Source organism: Cardiocondyla obscurior, linkage group LG27, assembly GCF_019399895.1.
Source record: "Cardiocondyla obscurior isolate alpha-2009 linkage group LG27, Cobs3.1, whole genome shotgun sequence".
In the NCBI taxonomy this organism is placed as follows: Eukaryota; Metazoa; Arthropoda; class Insecta; order Hymenoptera; family Formicidae; genus Cardiocondyla; species Cardiocondyla obscurior.
Window position 1 is genome coordinate 1878811 of NC_091890.1, and position 20074 is coordinate 1898884.

The 20074-nt window shown below is 38.2% G+C and overlaps 1 long non-coding RNA gene and 1 pseudogene across 3 annotated transcripts; both read right to left on the minus strand.

Moving 5' to 3' along the window:
* Positions 1 to 26: 26 nt before the first annotated feature.
* LOC139112156 (protein bark beetle-like) lies at positions 27 to 12366 on the minus strand (annotated as a pseudogene).
* Positions 12367 to 13240: 874 nt separating this feature from the next.
* LOC139112157 (uncharacterized) lies at positions 13241 to 16124 on the minus strand. Of its 3 annotated transcripts, XR_011547333.1 has the most exons (8): positions 15981 to 16124; positions 15669 to 15864; positions 15317 to 15511; positions 14964 to 15159; positions 14611 to 14806; positions 14257 to 14453; positions 13904 to 14099; positions 13241 to 13830 (listed from the first exon to the last, which is right to left on the minus strand). It is a non-coding gene; the product is annotated as an uncharacterized lncRNA (long non-coding RNA). The 3 variants fall into 3 exon arrangements; XR_011547332.1 differs by having other exon boundaries at positions 14611 to 15159; XR_011547334.1 differs by lacking the exons at positions 14964 to 15159; positions 15317 to 15511; positions 15669 to 15864 and having other exon boundaries at positions 13242 to 13830; positions 15981 to 16106.
* Between the last annotated feature and the right edge of the window lie 3950 nt (positions 16125 to 20074).

Genomic DNA, 20074 nt, shown 5'->3' on the forward strand with positions numbered 1-20074 from the left:
TAAAGGACCATCCTGTTTGCATTTTCTCATATGAAAACGTGTTCCGCATACCGTATTGTTGGAGATATGACGTTGATGCCGTGACAATGCTGCTATCTATATTTACGTAGGACCACTTTGCTAGGAACTTCATGATCGATTGTGCAGCAGACGATTTCTCATAATGTAAAATTCCAGCGCCGGTTATATTAGCGATCTCAGAACGCCGGTGTGGTTTGTTGGAGCCAGCATGTGACCGTTCGTGAGTCACAACTATGTTGAGAATGCGGTGCTCGTATAGATGATGTTCAAATTCGCTGTTAGCGATACGTATTCCACCCCAGTAATCGTACGCGTCGTTCAAATTTCGTTTGCCGCAATGCAGAAAAGCAAGAATTGTCCGTTCCGCGGGCACTCATGACGATGACCGAACAACTGACAGCCAGTTCAATCTAATCTGACAGTCCTCAAGACTCTGCTTTCTTTCCGGTACACTATAAAACAATGGAGGTTTGCAGAGAGAAATTCATTTTGAAAATGAATGAAAAGACAGGGCGGGTAATCGGCCACCTGCAGTGGTTCCCGGCCAAGACCAGACGCTTGCGTCAACGATCAGGGGTGAGGCTCGTATCACGATCATGCGACACGTAGGTAATATTAAGAGTATCGTAACAGTTGCCGGCTTTTTCGCGAGCATTGCGCTCGTGGATCGATCGTCACATAAAAGTCCACTGAAGAGTCGTTTTGTTAAAAATATAAAATCCTGTTACAAAAACGATAGAAACTTGTATTAAAAAATATAAAATAGTAAGTAATAATAAGTAAAAATAGAAAGTATTGTACAATACGATAAATACAGGCCTTTTACTGTTTGGAAGGTTTTTTTTTTTTTTTGATTTTTAATTTTTCTTAATTTGCCTTCATTGTGTGAAGAACAACGTTCATCCTTGCATAAACGGATCGTCTCATCTGGCATCGACATAGACATAAGATTGGTAGAAGTCCTCGTTGGCGTCGGATTGGAGAATGTGGAATTCACGCTCGCGTCGATTCTTTTTATTGGTCTCATTATAATTTCGTGACCGGGTACTTCGACTTTTAGCGTTCCCGAACTAAGATACCAACATTGAGGAACAACTCCATTCGATCGGGAGTAATGTGCAGAAGGTAGCTTCCGGCATGACCCAGTAATATCGGAATTTATTATATGTGTAATAGGTCGGGTCTCGCGTGTAGAATGAGCTGTCGTGATGAACCACCTAAATTGATACAGGTCGATCTCTTGATTTATATGCCATGATGCGAGGAGATAGATGCGTCAAATGAGTCGCCTATTATACGGTCGATGATTGGCTGGCGATCGTTCCAATCGTCAAAATCAAAAATTCTCATTCTAAAGGAGCAAGTTGCATGAGACATTAAAAAGTCAAAATTTTTGTCCCAAGTGCAGTATATAAAATTATATAAAATTACACCGATAAAGTAATGAATTGAAAGTGCTTTACCCGATTCTCCGCTGACGTCACTTCATTGTTGATGCTTAGCCGTTCTGATACACTGCTAGTGGTGTAATCCAGAATTCTCGCCGAAGAGATTTCCTATTGCGACGGAAACTTTGTATGCCGTGAAAACCGACAACGTAACTGGGATCTCAAATGACCACTTAGGTCCATACTGACAGATAAATTTTTTCGTTTCGCTTAATTTCATTGTAATAAAAACGAGCATAAACGTCACCGAGAATTTCAGACTGACTGTCCGCTCGGAACTCAACCATGTAGGCGCCACTATTACCCTCGATGCGATTGTTATCTGTTACAGTCCTCTTTTTCCATTCCGCGTATGGATATTAAACCGAATCTGCTTTGCAGCGAATTGCTGTCGAAACGATGAAAGACATATTGAATGCATAATGCCCATCCACACAAAGCCAAACTGCTCGTTGTTATAGAGTGTTGTTTTCGAAAATATAAAGAATGCGTAAAATTCTCGTTGTACTGCTTACAACATCTGGTAGCAATACCTCAAATCCACCGCCACGATTTCTTTTTGAGTGCTATCCTGCATTATCCAATGGAGAGATTGTTGGGTACTTAACGCGTCACGACTAAACTGACGTATCCCTTTACCATTGTCGTGATCAAGCTGTTATTTACATGTATCGAAATTTCAGGATGAATTAGACTGGAAAGATGTTCCAATAAGGCGAATACACGTAAATGGCTTCTTCGTGATTATGCGATATCTCACATCCAACTTGGTGAATAGTCTCGTTGGCTTTCCGTAGGAAATGATCTCCGATTTCATTCAGGTATCGATTATAATAGTATGATATACCCTTCTGGTTGCTTTTGATCTTCGTCTTTGTAACAGTTAGCGAAGGTGGACACACTGACTATTTTATTGTGAATATTCTGTGACATAATCAAAACATTAACGTAAAAACCAATACTATATATATATATATATATATATATATATATATATATATATATACACACATGTGTGCAAATGTAATATTAACACTTGAAATGCACCTGAATTGGAGCCAAGAGCGACGTGACAGCTATAACTGTTCCACCGTAGGCATTTTCACCGCTCTCATATTCAAAAATTACTATAAAGGAACTGGATGAGACGGGGAAAACGCTTAAATCTCGTTTTACGTGCCAAATTGTTTGATTCTTGTCGAAACGTTGCGAGTCGTGCAATATAATTTGTTCTGTACTTCGATTCTCTATTGGATTCAACAACTGAATACCAATGACATAGCCTGGGGTGCACTGTGATTTAAATAAAGTTAATTTGATTATTATAATACAATGCTTGTTGTAAAAGAAAAAAAAATTTACCTTAATATCGATGGTTCGACGAACGGATTTGCCGGTTATTTTGGTCGTTATAATGTACTTGGTCTCTCCATTAGCGAGTTCAATGTTCTCATTGGTTTCCGGCATAATTATCGGATTGTACGGTGAGTCGATCGTACTGTCCGGTGCACGCAAAAACCATCCTGCGAATTCTCTCTGCTGAACAGCCGAGAGAGCGGGATTATGTCTTATCCCTGCAACCTTATTATTCTCGATTCGCGAATTGATAATCCGCATGCCCAGTTGCTTGAAACTGATGCCGCTACCACCGTTTTGAGAGAAGTCACTATTCGTCACGATATTTATAGCATCTGCCGAATATATATCCGAATAAAGAACTCCCAAGCCGTCATGTAAATTGTTTAAAACCTTGACACCGTCCAATGAATGTCGGGCAAAATCAATTTGCAAAGCTGTTATAAAATAATTAATCATTATTTGTAATATAATACTGGATTAATCGATTATTAACCAAAAATTTTTTTACCTGGTTTGAATTTATTCGTCTTGTAATCCAGTAACCCGGCTTTTTCAATCGTCACGTATTGTAAATCACTTCTTTGAGCCAGTGGTCCTAATCTGAGTCCAGCCCATGCTGCTTCTAAACACCTGACGCCAACATCGTTCGCATGTGTGCATGAATTTTCAAAATCCTGCTCTTTTTCCGCACGACATTTAGTTATATCGTTGTCGTATTCAGTACATCGTACATTGCTGAGAAGTATGTCCTCGTTGATTCCAGCGTTCGGAATTTGCGATCGTTCCATAAACCAATTCTCAAAGTCAAGAATAAAGCCCAATTGATGACAAACGAGCGCCGCATCTAGAATCGTCCATCCATAGTTGCACACTGTGCCCCATTTATCTCCAATTTTTACCTTTTGAAATAAAAAATTAACTATAGTTTTTTATTTTATTATTTAAGTAATTAAAAAAAAAAAAAAAAAATTATAAAGTAATTACCTGTAGTCTCCTTCTAAATTTGTTTTTCCACCGAGAAGCCTAACTGGGACAGATTCTGCTTCGTCAACTTGAATTACACCGTCATCGGTGTAAGAATCATTATTTAGTAACACAACGAGCTCTTCTTTGAGACTAAAAAGATATCGCTGGGCTTTTGCCACGTGCATCGAGTTTACCGGCAACCATCATTCCTACAGCCGGTGGAAAACGCAACGTAACGCCCGGTTGTAATATGAGCTTACCACCCGGTCTTACATTGATATCACGCTCGACGATGTATTCTCCAGCTTTTAATTCCTCTTGACCGTCAACCTCACCTCCAACAAGATTCGTGCCAGGTGTGACAAACTGCGGCACAAACGTTGGATTCGGAATAATGGTATTCGCGCCAGGATTACTACTATGCAGTAAATAAGGCAAATATTCGATTTTGGCAAGATTGTATCTGTCTTTCCTAAAAAAACAAAAGTATAATTATGTTATATATTTCGTACTATTGTGACGTTAAAAAAAATATTAAAGTAATTAATCGTACCTATGGAATAATCGGTTAAAAATTCTCTTTTCTTCTCCAGAGCCTAACCAATTGTATGTACAATTGATAACTTTACTTTGATCTTCCAAATGAGAGCCGATCTCATAAGGCGATTCAGGATTGTGTAAAATATTACGGAAAACTTGGACATTACTCGAAGACACAACAATGACAGCGGCTACCCTAGAGCGTGGTATTAATTTGATATTCATTATATCGCCATTGTCAAATAATTCTCGGACACGATTCTCTCGCAAAAAGTTTCTCGTAAATAATAATTTCTGTGCATCGTTGTAAGGTGATAAACCAATGCTAACAACGAAGGGACCTCGGTTATTATAGAATTCGTTGTATCGTAGTATTAATTCTGCAGGTAATATGTTAAATTCTTCGTACAGTGGATTTTTTATCAAAATCGCGCCGGTCGTTTGATCTCTAAAATGATTATACTCTATAATAGCATCGAGATTAAGCGCCGGACTCAATTGGATTCCTAATTTCGCATTTTTTATGAAAGAGTTGTGTCCGATTTGAACTCTCGTTATTCCATTGTTCTTTCTCCAACTAGATTCCACTTGCAATGCTGTTTCAAGGCTGGTATTGAACCAGTTGCCAGTGACGTTCACGTATGAGTTGCCAGTTGAATTACCGATCTGTTAACCGAAAAGGTATCAAAATCAATTAACGTATTGCATGTGTGTGTGTGTGTAACAATATTTTAATCACTTGCATCATTGCAATTGTATATTAGAAAGTTAGTTCTTACCAAAACGCCTATATCTTTATTGCGAAATATCTGCGAGTACTCAATCACAGTCGATTGATTGAAATGTACATATTCGGTGGCAATACTGTCATTTAACCACACGGCAAAACCGTAGCCGTTGTTGGACGATATACTACTGCGCGACACATTGCGATTGCCGCCTGTTACGGTGATATTAACGCCGTCCCCTTGATTGAACGAGATACGACTATCAGTGATGTTAACGTCCATTGCTCCACCCAGCACGTGTACACCCGCCACGTGATCGTTATTTGACACAGATGTTTCGTGAATGTGCAAGGCAGATCTTAGTTTTTCTACGACAATACCACGACCATTATTGCCTGTTATTGTACTACCTGTGACGTTAAGATCATACGTTTTTTCTGCAAAAGAAAAAAATCAAGTTAAATATTTTTTACTAATTTAAATATCTAAGAGAGAAACCCATATTATTTGTTATGTAAAATAATGTAAATTCTTAGTACTTACTGTAACCCGATGACACTCGCATGAATATAATTGTATTTGTTCGGGGTTCAGCTATAAATTTTATAAAAACATTTTGTCGAGTTGAAGTAACGCTTTGCGGTAACGTTCCATTTCTCACTTTAACACTGGCTAAAAGTCTGTCCGCTCCACTTATACCATCACGCACTTCTATCGTGGCGCTATCATTTCTATCGGTTTTCATTTGCAGAAAGTGCACAGTCAGAACGTGGCCCGGCCTCGTAAAGATGTGCTGAATAATGTCATTCGTTAATAATGTTATCGTTAAAAAAAAAAAAAAAAAAAAAAAAAAATGTTATGCAAAGTGTAGAAATATTTTCGCTATTGGCAAATATTGTCAACTACTCACCTGTGGACATCGTTTTATGTTGGGTGCATATTTATTTTGCTCCATGGATATAGTAACGGGAAAGGTTTGGCTAGCCGTTGTAGGGAAAGTGCACAAATCGTACACGTCGTTACGATCCAGTTTTTCGTCCGGCCGCTCATCTGCGTGCACGTACTTAATTCCATCTGCACCGTTTTCAAACACTGTAGAGTTATTGATATGCGTCATACCGGACGAGCTATTTACGTAGATCCCATATCCTAAAATATACACATAGTAAAGCACAATGTATTATTCAATACAATTTATAAATAAAATATATCGTAGTATACGAAATAAAAAGAAAACTGATGGAATTGCGTATTACCTTTGTTATATTGCACGGTGCAATTATTTATTATAACTGGGGCGTCTGATGTGGTGACGTTGATGCCCGTGAGTGCAGAATGGAGAATAGATATGGACTCCATAATCGGTGGCACGCCTTCCACATGAATCGCCGATGTTACATTGTATTCCCTCCCCGTCCCGGCATATCTATTTGCAAGATTAAAATAGTTTTGTATAAAAAATAATAGGTAAAATAAACATGTATAATTCTATCAAGATTGAATTACTTACTCAATCACTATATTCTGCAGAATAGATCGCGATCGACGTATGTAAAGTGTGTTCTGTTGAATAAGCGGTCTATGATACACCGCGTCCTCGAATCGTATCCCTCGCCAATGTTTGACCGCTTTAGTTGCACCATCGTGGTAAGGAAGGCAAGAAATGCCCAAGTCCGGATGGTAATCTATAAGATGTTAGGTTAGATCGATCAATCAAAATAAATTGATGTAGAAATAGAGATAATTAAAAATAGAATAATTAAAAACAATTAAATAAAAAATTTTATCTATAATAATATAGAGAAGAGAATTTTGAAGAATTTTGCGTACTTACCGCAAACACCGGCGCCTAATTCTCTATCCGGCCAACGTTCACAACTCGTCAGCGAGGGCTCGGTACCACGACAACCTGGCTCCTCGTAAAGAAGACGCGGCTTGGATGGCCATTGTCTATCGATCCACGACCACCACTGTCCGCCCTGGTAACCAAGCTGCCGACACGCTGTCTCGAGATCCGCGCGAGTCCAACTGCAACGAGATTAGCGTATATAAAAAAAATATATCTACGCCGGTCTCTCTCTCTCTCTCTCTCTCTATTGTTGTCGACTGTTACGTTCGTTGACCACGTACTTTCGCGAGTTCGTGCAGACGGAACGCCAGGCACCTCGATGAAGAAGCTGCAGTCTTCCCGTTAGTGGACTCGGTCCGTCAACAAGGCGTATCGTAGGCAATGCTCGAAGAGACGGGATCTGCGAATCTACTTCCGCCGCGGTCAGCAGAATCGGCTCGTGTGCTTTGCCCTTTTAACAAAATTATTAAACGTAGGAAAATGTCAAACAAAGTCATACTTATTTAGAATATATTTAGAAATTAAACATTTTCGTGAAAAAAATACAACATGTTATAATCTGCAGATTACTTTTGCTCGATTTAACTTGTGCTTCCTTTCCTACTTGTGGTTCCTTTCCGGCGCGTTAAAGACGAAAAAAATTTTAGCCACGCTTGATCCGTGCCAAGAGCGGTCGGTCGTGCCGAAGGTCTTGGCACTACGTTGAGTTTATAAGAGGATTACGGGGTCGTGGGTCAATCGCGCGGGGCAAGAACCGCCGGTTGACGCGTGACCTGAAACGCATCGCTTAGAGCATTGGCGGGTGGAGGCGGTGCCGCCGCCGCCGCCGCCGCCGCCGCCGCTGAATCACTCGTCCGCACGGTGCACACGTTGTTCGCATCCCGTTCTTAATTATCCGATTAGCGCTTTCTGCAGATCCCCTCGATGCTCAACACCGGCCGACGACGGTACAAGCAAGTGTAAGTAAAGGGATTAGAACAACTGTTTGTTCGCCTTTAGAGCATTTTTCTTCTTTTCCTAATCAGCTCCTAGCAGTCTTGGATAGTATTTTTTTTGGGTGATACGAACGACGACAGGTCATTAGCTGACAATGCTTGCGAAAATGAATATTAAAAATCTCTAATCGCCTGACTGAATTTCTTCAAGGCTACAAGACCCGTGAGATATTTGAGCTCTTTTTCCGCAAGAGATAATAATATTGTATTGTACGTACATAATTTTCAGTAATTCCAGTAAATGACACATTCGTTTAAATATTCTCTTCTTCCTCTCTTGATAAATTATTCAAATTTCGTGTGCGTTAATTTCTCACAACTTTTAAAATATTGAAAATATTTCCGTGATTGCAACATGTTGTATATCTGAAGAGTGATTGAGTGCACGTGTCCCTTTTTAAAAGTGCTACGTACGACTTGAACTGTAATTAAAATAGCAACAAGATAACACCTAATAACACTTGTTGAAAGTATTAACGCGTAGGTACGAGCGCTATTTTGCTGATACGTCCACACCAATAAATGCAACAACGATAAAAGCAACGATGCTCGCGTGCCTGTGGCATTTCCGGTCAACCGGTGTCCTCCGCTCCGCACGAGAAAGGATCCCTTTCCTGTCGACGTATACCGTCGCATTGCATTCTTTCGCGATTACATTTACCTACTGCATTTACTGCATTTACTGCATTCGAGTTTGGTAAGCACGATGCTCTTTATTTCACAACACTATGTACTTCTATTATACTTTGTTATTGTAAACAAAAAGTTTATTGCAAAATAACTACGGGGTTTTTCATCTTCTAGAAATTAGACAACCTTTAAATGATCATTATTAAACAATTAAATCGAAATATTCAGTTTGTATCCAATTATTATTTAATTAGCACTTTGTTATTTCATGATATTTATGTACTTTCTAATATTGCTGTTAATTTCTTAATAACATTTAATTTTAATTACAAAAGTTTGTTTATCGGAAACTACAGATGTACAATAGTTTCCAACTCACTGATAAAAAGGGGCAATAAATCGTAGACAAACATTGACAAGTAGTCCGTAACGTGCACCCAACCACAGTAGTGACATTTGACAGTTATAACTGTTGTGATTACAATCACAGCCCGGATGAATGAATGAATTAAAACCGGGTGAGCGAGAGTGTAAAATTACCAGAATGACGCGAGAGGATTTAATTTTACTTGAAAATGAAATCTTGAGTGATTGAAAGAACGTGCGAGATTACTACGTAAATAATAACGTGTTAAATTCACGTAATTTAACAACTATCATACAAAATTTAATTTAATTATATCATTATAAAACATAATATATGTAATAAAAAGAATCAAAATTAATGAAGCACATTGAATCCGTGTTTAATAAATTGTTGCATAAAAATATTATAACGCACAAAAGTCGTATAATTATGAATCACGTTCTTCCATATACTCCGCATCCATTCGCTTCTAAATGATTATGAAACTTTCCTGATAACCAAGTTGGTATGACTCCAATCTCATTATCAGTTAACGGTATCAACGGCGCTATCGATTCTCAACATAAATTGACGATATAACCGAGCCTTCGGGAGGCTTATTGCCGCTAATAATACCCCGTGAAATTTCAACTTGAACTTGTTACGCATAATGTCGAAATTTCGCTGGAATTGCAGTCCGCGAGGTTTTCCGAGAAAACAATTTGCTTTCAAGTCGAATCTCTCTCTCTCTCTCTCTCTCTCTCTCTCTCTCTCTCTCTCTCTCTCGCATGCATGTAGAAACACGTGCACAGTTGTACAACGCGATGAGTCACGTCCATTCAACGTTACACGTACACACCCGCCCATCGATATTCTACGTAATTCTACGTAAGAATTCTATCTGTAATTATCCACAATCTCATTGGTATACCTTAGCCATATCCGATCAGATATGTCGAGTATCTGTAGCAAATTTTTTTTTTTCTCTACTTTAGATTCCAACTTGTTAAATATTGAATAAAACGGAGAAATAGTTGTAAAATAAAAATTTACATGTACAAAGATGAATTAGAATTTAGCTTTGTATTTGATATTTAGTCTTTGAAATTACGTTAGTTCTTGACGACTAGACATCGCGTAATGTAATACAACTCTTTAAGGGCACGGTACATCCCGCTATGCGAAAATTTACGTTCCGAGGCCTCGTATAGCTCAGTGGAGAGAGAAAGAGAGAGAGAGAGAGAGAGAGAGAGCGAGCACTATTAGCAAACAAAAGTAACGGTTGGAAAATCTACTGCTCGCGCAAAAGCGACGTATGACGGTACTGATTTTTGCCAGCGAAAAAGACGTTCGCACGATGTTTATCAAAATTCACCTGAGCCTAGCATAACAATACGCGATAAGATGCATTAGCAAGACGCGAGTCATTCATTGACAATGAATAATTCCAAATAAAACGCCAGCAACAACTATTACAGAAATTTACTTAAACATAGGTGATTTCGAGAAGAATGTTATCACAAATCTAACTGGTGGAAATATTGTACAACGCTACCTATGTCACGAGATATGCTATACACGTTTGACGTCAACGATGCGGCTTGGGGACTTGACAAACGAACGCCTTTGTTCTTGGGGGAGGCGAGAACAAAGCCTGACTTTCTCCAAGGAAGCGTGCCCTCCACTTTTTACAAGTTTCGTTACAATTTTTACAGATTATTACCTCAGCAGTTATGATCCCGCGAACGGTGATGCCGACCATTGGGCCGAAACGAATTTCCACTCCGGATTCTACGACGAGCTCACCGTTCTTCTCGATGAACAAATCCTCTCGCAGCAAGTAAGGGCTCTTCGATCTCGATAGTAATCTCTGACCTCGGACAATGCGTCCGCCGTGTAGCTCGTGAAGACCGGCGTTGTTCCAGTTGTCGTTCACTACGCTGGCGTTCATCAGCGTCGTCGGTTCCGTGTAGTAAATCGACGATAGATCATATCTATTGTCCGACCAAGCGCTGGCCAGAACGGCCAGGACCAATAACGAAATGCACAACCGTTGCATTCTTCGGTACGGGTCTTGGACAGTTTGTATCATCATTGAGCACACTAAAAAGAAAAAAAAAACACCTTTGCTTCACGATTCTAATACAAAAACGGCACTCTTTTAACGTAACGTTCAAATCAAATCAAATCAAATCAAATCAAATCAAATAAACGGTAATTAACATTTTTCAAGTTTTCACTGCGTTGTTTCTCGATATTATCTTACGTTACGGCCTTCGAGAATGAACGCGTATACCAGTTAAGCATTACGCAAACGCACTTGCACGCAGACGAAGATGCACCCCACTCACGTTGACGAGGCCGTCGTAGCTACGCGAGAATCATCCGCTTATCGTAGACTGATCCACGGACGCGTCACCCTCGTTGATCCGATCCCGCGTTTGAGTCCGTGAGTCAGAGAAACGACGTCTTTCCTCTTCGTGCTGCGTAACATCTGATACTTTCACTAGTCAGCAGCGAGCTTCGAGAAACAATTATTTGTATCGTAAGGCGCTTATAGTCGCTCTTCGCGGTGCACCATGGCAAGATTGTATCTGCAAAACAATTAAAGGATTTTAAATCGAAACATTTCTGAAAACAATCACGAGACTGGAGAGTTTTAAAAAGAAAATCAAAATCGTAGAAAATGTATAATTAAAGTTAACAAGCTGTTTGTAGCGTCGTTATTATACAATATTTTGTGACAAAAACCGAGCTCCAAAGATAAATGCTTTTTTTCTTCTTTTTTTTTGATCGACCGCTAAAATTACAAGTTTCTGGCAAACAAGTTACACGCACAGGGGGAGATTTTTCGAAAGTTTTCTGGTCGAAAGGCGTAGTAGGCGACCGTTGAGCTTCACCACATCGTCTCGGTGAGATCGCATGCACACGTACCACCGCTGGTCGACGTTGCGCCCTTTACGCACGTGTGGGGTGTACGTACGCCGTGTGAATCGAAGCGAGACGCGATGCCGTGGGACGCGGGCGGGTGGAAGCCACTTACCGACGCTACCCAGGATGCGGGGCTTGAAATTCGAGCGTTCACGCGCGAGGAACCGCAGCGGCAGCGGCAGCGGCAACGGCAACGGCAACGGTTGCTCTGCTTGGCGACTCTTCTTGGCCTTTTCAAACTCGCCGTTCTCTCTGCGTCGATCCAGACGATCGGTCTCTCAACCTTGCCGTAGCGGTCAGAACAACGCATTCCCGCTCGACGTGGACCCGCGCCGATTTCCACGGGTCATCGTGGACGACGCGCTGATCGATCGATCGATCCCTCAAAAGCGTCGTCGATGCAAAAGCTCAGCCGTGGAATTTAAAACTCGTCTTTGTCCACCGCGCGAACACCTCCGTGTCGTTGGGCGCGGTTTTGTCACTCGCTTTACGTCTGTCGCGCGTATACACAGACTTTTCGCGGTCGCTTTTACCTTACGCAACTCGTCGCCGACCGTCACCGAGGCTTTACGGCTACTACCGCGGTCGCCATGGCGCGATTGCTCTGGTAGGCTTGGTAGTTGGTAGCGCGCTGACGGTAACGCTACGCTACACCTACTACGGTACGGTGGCGGGTGGAGGGCCTTCTAGGTCACGTGACGTTTGCACGTCACGCAGGTTGTGAAACAGGTGAGTCGCCTACAGTCTACAGTGCGGAGTGGACGCGTATAACCTGGCACTCCCAACGAAGCGATCATAAACATAATGTAAAAGTCATTTGTTTTATCGTTTTTAAATATATTACAATACTATTTTTTTACTTGAACATACAATAACGTTTTACAGATCGAATATGCTGAGAAGAAAAAAGCAGAAGGAAAAAAATTAGAGATGACAATCATATCAACTAAAAAGGAAAATTATTTTATAATCTGTATTAAAAAAAAAAAAAAAAAAAAAAAAAATATATATATATATATATATTTGCATTTGTAAATAACATACGGTTTTCATTCAAATTTCTGTACCATTCTTCCTGCTATAAAAAGTTTTTTACTTTCTGGAATAATTGCATCTGAGCTTGTGAATGACAAAATGAACAATAAGTATTTTTTTTAGAATATATTAAGAGTCTCCAGAGTCTTTCAAAGCTAAAACAGCTTCCAATAATCAAAGAGATACTTGAACTTTTAGCCCAGGATTTCTACAAAAGATAAATAAAAGAAAATATTAAATTAATACATTCAATATGTTTAAGTATCTACTTTTCTAAGTAGATTACTATAAAATAATGTTTAAGAGACAATTTAATGGTAAAATCCAGTAAACATTTTCACTTGTAACCTGAAAGATAAACTCACTTGGTGATCTTTAATTTACCAACTTCTATATATCCAGGAGCTTTCTCCCATTTATTACCTATGTATTTCAACACTTTGACAAGCCATGCACCACGCTCTACATTACTTAATTTGAATTCTTTTCTTGTGTGCATTACATTCATGGGCATTATTGCTTATTTGGCTAATTTAAAAAGATTGTTCCTAAAACGCATAAAATAAATGTTCAGCTTTATTATCATTATGTCATTTGTTTTAATATACAAATAATTTAAATCAATTTATACATTGCACGTTGCCATGCCACATCGATTTAGCACACATTCCTATATTCACTATCTCTGGAAAAGCAACATTTCTTTCTCATCGCTTTATATTAAAAACATGACAACATTTCTATCAATTCTAGTTTACTGTTTTAGTTACACCTTTGAGTCTGTCATAATCACAAAATACTTTGTCAGCGGTATTAACTAAAAAAACAGGCAACTGGTCGATCCATACTATATCACCACGTCGTCAGCAGTGTCCAGAGTTACTTCGCAAAATGCTTCAACATTCAAAACTCTATCGTGAGCATTTCCCACAAACAGAAACCTAACTTCTACGTCATAATTATCGTCCCATATTATTACATTCTGCAAAAATAAATGTATATATACGTAAATAAATGTATTTAAAAGTAACTCTACTTTTAACCTAAATACATACCTGTAACTTTTTATAGTCTTATAAAAAATAGTTCCCGATGATGTACAGGCTTGGCACTATTTGTGGAGCAAGAAAAAGCTTCAAATTAAATACAAAATCCAATAGGATCCTCCAGAAATCAGCAGAACTTTTTTCTCAAGCTGTAAAAGCACAGTGAAACTTCTGTGACCCTCGCAGAACTCAAATCATTAGAAAACTGAAACATATATTTATTTACAGTTAGGAGAAATGTAAAATTGTAATTAGAACACTCTAATACATTAAATAAAAACAATTTTAAGTTAAAAATTTAACTTGAAAGCCTGAAAATAATTTATTTAGAAGTAACTCTACTTTTAATCTCAAACACATACCTGTCACTTTTCAAACGCTTATTAAAAATACTTCCCGCCGATTCACAGGCTTGAAACTTTTAGGACAGCAAAAATAATGTTCAAAATTGATGGAAAATCCAACGGGACACTCGAGGATGCATCAGAACATTTTTTTTTAAATCCTGAAACACAGCAATATATTCTGTGGCCCTCCAAGCGTTTCAATCACAAGATATCTGAAATATAAAATTATTCACAGTTAAAAGAATAATTTAATTGTAATTAAAACACTCTAATACACTTAAATAAATTAAATTCAGGTCATAAATTTAACTTAGAAACTTCAAAAAAATTAATTTAACAATATCTCCACTTTTAACCTAAAACACATACCTGTCGCTTTTAAAACACTTATAAAAAATAGTTCCCGTCCATGTAGAGCCTTGGAACTTTTTGGGCAGCAAAAGGGAGGTTTAAATTTAATGAAAAATCCAACCGGGCACTCGAGAAAAACGCAGAACTATTTTCACAACTTGTTCAAGTGCAGTGAAACTTCTGTGACTCTCGCAGAACACCAATCACCAAAAATCTGAAATAAAAAATTATTTACAGTTAACAAAATAATTCAATTGTATTTAGAACACTCTACTACACTTAAATAAACCAAATTTATGTCAGAAATTTAACTAAGAAGCTCCAAAAAAATTTATTTATGAATATCTCAACTTTTAACCTAAAACACATACCTGTCACTTTTAAAACACTTATAAAAAATAGTTCCCGTCCATGTAGAGCCTTGGAACTTTTTGGGCAGCAAAAGGGAGGTTCAAATTTCATAAAAAATCCGACGGGGCACTCGAGGAATACGCAGAACTAATTTCACAAGCTGTAGAAGTGCAGTGAAACATCTGTGACCCTCGCAGAACACCACTCACCAAGAATCTGAAAGATATAATTTTTCACAGTTAAGAGAATAATTACATTGTATTTAAAACATTCTAGTACACTTAAATAAACCAAATTTTAATCAGAAATTTAACTAAGAGGCTTCAAAAAAATTATTTTAACAATATCTCCACTTTTAACCTCAAACACATACCTGTCACTTTTCAAACGCTTATTAAAAATACTTCCCGTCGATTCACAGACTTGGAACTGTTTGGACAGCAAGTATAAGGTTCAAATTTGACGGAAAATCCAACGGGACAATCGAGGATGCACAAGAACATTTTTTTTAATCTTGAAGCACAGCAATATATTCTGCAGCCCTCCCAGCGTTTCAATCACAACATATCTGAAATATAAAATTATTTACAGTTGACAGAATAATTTAATTGTATTTAAAACATTCTAGTACTCTTAAATAAACCGAATTTAAGTCAGAAATTTAACTAAGAAGCTCCAAAAAAATTTATTTATGGATATCTCAACTTTTAACCTAAAACACATACCTGTCACTTTTAAAACACTTATAAAAAATAGTTCCCGTCCATGTAGAGCCTTGGAACTTTTTAAGCAGCAAAAGACAGGTTCAAATTTAATGAAAAATCCAACCGGGCACTCGAGGAAAACGCAGAACTATTTTCACAACTTGTTCAAGTGCAGTGAAACTTCTGTGACTCTCACAGAACACCAATCACCAAAAATCTGAAATAAAAAATTATTTACAGTTAACAGAATAATTCAATTGTATTTAGAACACTCTACTACACTTAAATAAACCGAATTTTAGTCTGAAATTTAACTTAGAAGCCTGAACTCACTCTGCAAAGTGTTAGTGCTATCTGGAGTACTAAGTAAGTCGAGGATTTTTCTCTTGCACCAGAAATGGTCAGAGAGACTTCTGCGGCTTTCCCGGGTCTTCGGACGTTTTCCTTGGTTAGTTTCCGTCACGAACCTTTCGTCCCCAAAGCGCCAAACCTGTAAATAAAGCAGAAGTATTTTTAAATTAAAATTAAAAATCTCATAAGTGACACTTTGAGGTTAAAGATATATTTTGACTATTTTCTCACTTTTTAATTAACTGAAGCTTTCGGGCAATCTAAAATCGGTCCCTCACGATAGAGGAGGGTACTCTAATTAAATTCTAACGCATGACATACCTGAATTCACTCTGCAAAGTGTCAGTGCTATCTAAAGTACTGGGTAAGTCGAAGATTTTTCTCTTGCACCAAGAATGGTCAGAAGGACTTCTGCGGCTTCCCCGGGTCTCCGGACGGTTTCCTTAGTTAGTTTTCGTCGCGATCCTTTCGTCCCCAAAGCGCCAAACCTGTAAATAAAGCAGAAGTATTTTTAAATTAAAACTAAAAATCTCATTAGTGACACTTTGTGGTTAAAGTTATATTTTGACTATTTTCTCACTTTTTAATTAATTGAGGCTCTCGAGCAATCTAAAATCGGTCCCTCACGATAGAGGAGGGTACTCTAATTAAATTCTAACGCATGACATACCTGAATTCACTCTGCAAAGTGTTAGTGCTATCTGGAGTAATGGGTAAGTCGAGGATTTTTCTCTTGCACCAGGAATGGTCAGAGGGACTTCTGCGGCTTCCCCGGGTCTCCGGACGGTTTCCTTAGTTAGTTTTCGTCGCGATCCTTTCGTCCCAAAAGCGGCAAACCTGTAAATAAAGCAGAAGTATTTTTAAATTAAAACTAAAAATCTCATAAGTTACACATTGAGATTAAAGTTATATTTTGACTATTTTCTCACTTTTTAATTAATTGAGGCTCTCGAGCAATCTAAAATCGGTCCCTCACGATAGAGGAGGGTACTCTAATTAAATTCTAACGCATGACATACCTGAATTCACTCTGCAAAGTGTCAGTGCTATCTGGAGTACTGGGTAAGTCGAAGATTTTTCTCTTGCACCAAGAATGGTCAGAAGGACTTCTGCGGCTTCCCCGGGTCTCCGGACGGTTTCCTTAGTTAGTTTTCGTCGCGATCCTTTCGTCCCCAAAGCGCCAAACCTGTAAATAAAGCAGAAGTATTTTTAAATTAAAACTAAAAATCTCATAAGTGACACTTTGTGGTTAAAGTTATATTTTGACTATTTTCTCACTTTTTAATTAATTGAGGCTCTCGAGCAATCTAAAATCGGTCCCTCACGATAGAGGAGGGTACTCTAATTAAATTCTAACGCATGACATACCTGAATTCACTCTGCAAAGTGTTAATGCTATCTGGAGTAATGGGTAAGTCGAGGATTTTTCTCTTGCACCAGGAATGGTCAGAGGGACTTCTGCGGCTTCCCCGGGTCTCCGGACGGTTTCCTTAGTTAGTTTTCGTCGCGATCCTTCCGTCCCCAAAGCGCCAAACCTGTAAATAAAGCAGAAGTATTTTTAAATTAAAACTAAAAATCTCATAAGTGACACTTTGAGGTTAAAGTTATATTTTGACAATTTTCTTACTTTCTAATTAATTGAGGCTCTCGAGCAATCTAAAATCAGTCCCTCACGATAGAGGAGGGTACTCTAATTAAATTCTAACGCATGACATACCTGAATTCACTCTGCAAAGTGTTAGTGCTATCTGGAGTACTGGGTAAGTCGAGGATTTTTCTCTTGCACCAGGAATGGTCAGAGAAACTTCTGCGGCTTTCCCGGGTCTTCGGACGGTTTCCTTGGTTAGTTTCCGTCGCGAACCTTTCGTCCCCAAAGCGCCAAACCTGTAAATAAAGCAGAAGTATTTTTAAATTAAAATTAAAAATCTCATAAGTGACACATTGAGGTTAAAGTTATATTTTGACAATTTTCTCACTTTTTAATTAACTGAGGCTTTCGGGCAATCTAAAATCGGTCCCTCACAATAGAGGAGGGTACTCTAATTAAATTCTAACGCATGACATACCTGAATTCACTCTGCAAAGTGTCAGTGCTATCTGGAGTACTGGGTAAGTCGAAGATTTTTCTCTTGCACCAAGAATGGTCAGAGGGACTTCTGCGGCTTCCCCAGGTCTCCGGACGGTTTCCTTAGTTAGTTTTCGTCGCGATCCTTTCGTCCCCAAAGCGCCAAACCTGTAAATAAAGCAGAAATATTTTTAAATTAAAACTAAAAATCTCATAAGTGACACTTTGTGGTTAAAGTTATATTTTGACTATTTTCTCACTTTTTAATTAATTGAGGCTCTCGAGCAATCTAAAATCGGTCTCTCACGATAGAGGAGGGTACTCTAATTAAATTCTAACGCATGACATACCTGAATTCACTCTGCAAAGTGTTAGTGCTATCTGGAGTAATGGGTAAGTCGAGGATTTTTCTCTTGCACCAGGAATGGTCAGAGAAACTTCTGCGGCTTTCCCAAGTCTTCGGACGTTTTCCTTGGTTAGTTTCCGTCGCGAACCTTTCGTCCCCAAAGCGCCAAACCTGTAAATAAAGCAGAAGTATTTTTAAATTAAAACTAAAAATCTCATAAGTGACACTTTGAGGTTAAAGTTATATTTAGACAATTTTCTTACTTTTTAATTAATTGAGGCTCTCGAGCAATCTAAAATCGGTCCCTCACGATAGAGGAGGGTACTCTAATTAAATTCTAACGCATGACATACCTGAATTCACTCTGCAAAGTGTTAGTGCTATCTGGAGTACTGGGTAAGTCGAGGATTTTTCTCTTGCACCAGGAATGGTCAGAGAGACTTCTGCGGCTTTCCCGGGTCTTCGGACGGTTTCCTTGGTTAGTTTCCGTCGCGAACCTTTCGTCCCCAAAGCGCCAAACCTGTAAATAAAGCAGAAGTATTTTTAAATTAAAACTAAAAATCTCATAAGTGACACTTTGAGGTTAAAGTTATATTTTGACAATTTTCTCACTTTTTAATTAATTGAGGCTCTCGAGCAATCTAAAATCGGTCCCTCACGATAGAGGAGGGTACTCTAATTAAATTCTAACGCATGACATACCTGAATTCACTCTGCAAAGTGTTAGTGCTATCTGAGTACTGGGTAAGTCGAGGATTTTTCTCTTGCACCAGGAATGGTCAGAGAGACTTCTGCGGCTTCCCCGGGTCTCCGGACGGTTTCTTTGGTTAGCTGCCGTCACGTACCTTTTGCCTATAAAGTTTAAAGCCTGAAAAACAAATAGAAATATTTGTTTTTCAGGCTTTAAATTTTAATCAATAACACATACCTGTCACTTTTAGAACTTTTATAAAAATTAGTTCCCGTTGATGCACAGTCTTGGCACTTTGTGGGAATTAAAAAGACTGTTTAAATTAGTTAAAAAATCCAACCGGACACTCGAGGAAACAGTTGATCTCCCACAAACGAATAAAATAAGCATAAAATATTTTGCGTAAAATATTCACCAATGAAAACACAGCATTAATACTGGCATTCATGAAACGATTTGATTAATAAAATATTGTAAAAATACTTAACAAATAGCATTAAATTGTTGTAAATTAACGTGCAAAATACGATTCAGTATAAAAATTTATAAATAACGCCAAAAACACGTTCAAAATGTCAGTTGATTATTTTCAACCAATAGGAACACAGCATTAGTACTGACATTCATGAAACGATTCGATTAATAAAATATTGTAAAAATAATTAATAAATAGCATTAATTGTTGTAAACTAACTTGCAAAATACGATTTAGTATAAAAACTTATAAATAACGCCAAAAACACGTTCAAAATGTCAGTTGATTATTTTCAACCAATAGGAACACAGCATTAGTACTGACATTCATGAAACGATTCGATTAATAAAATATTGTAAAAATAATTTATAAATAGCATTAAATTGTTGTAAACTAACTCGCAAAATACGATTTAGTATAAAAATTTATAAATGACGCCAAAAACACGTGCAAAATGTCACTTGATTATTTTCAACCAATAGGAACACAGCATTAGTAC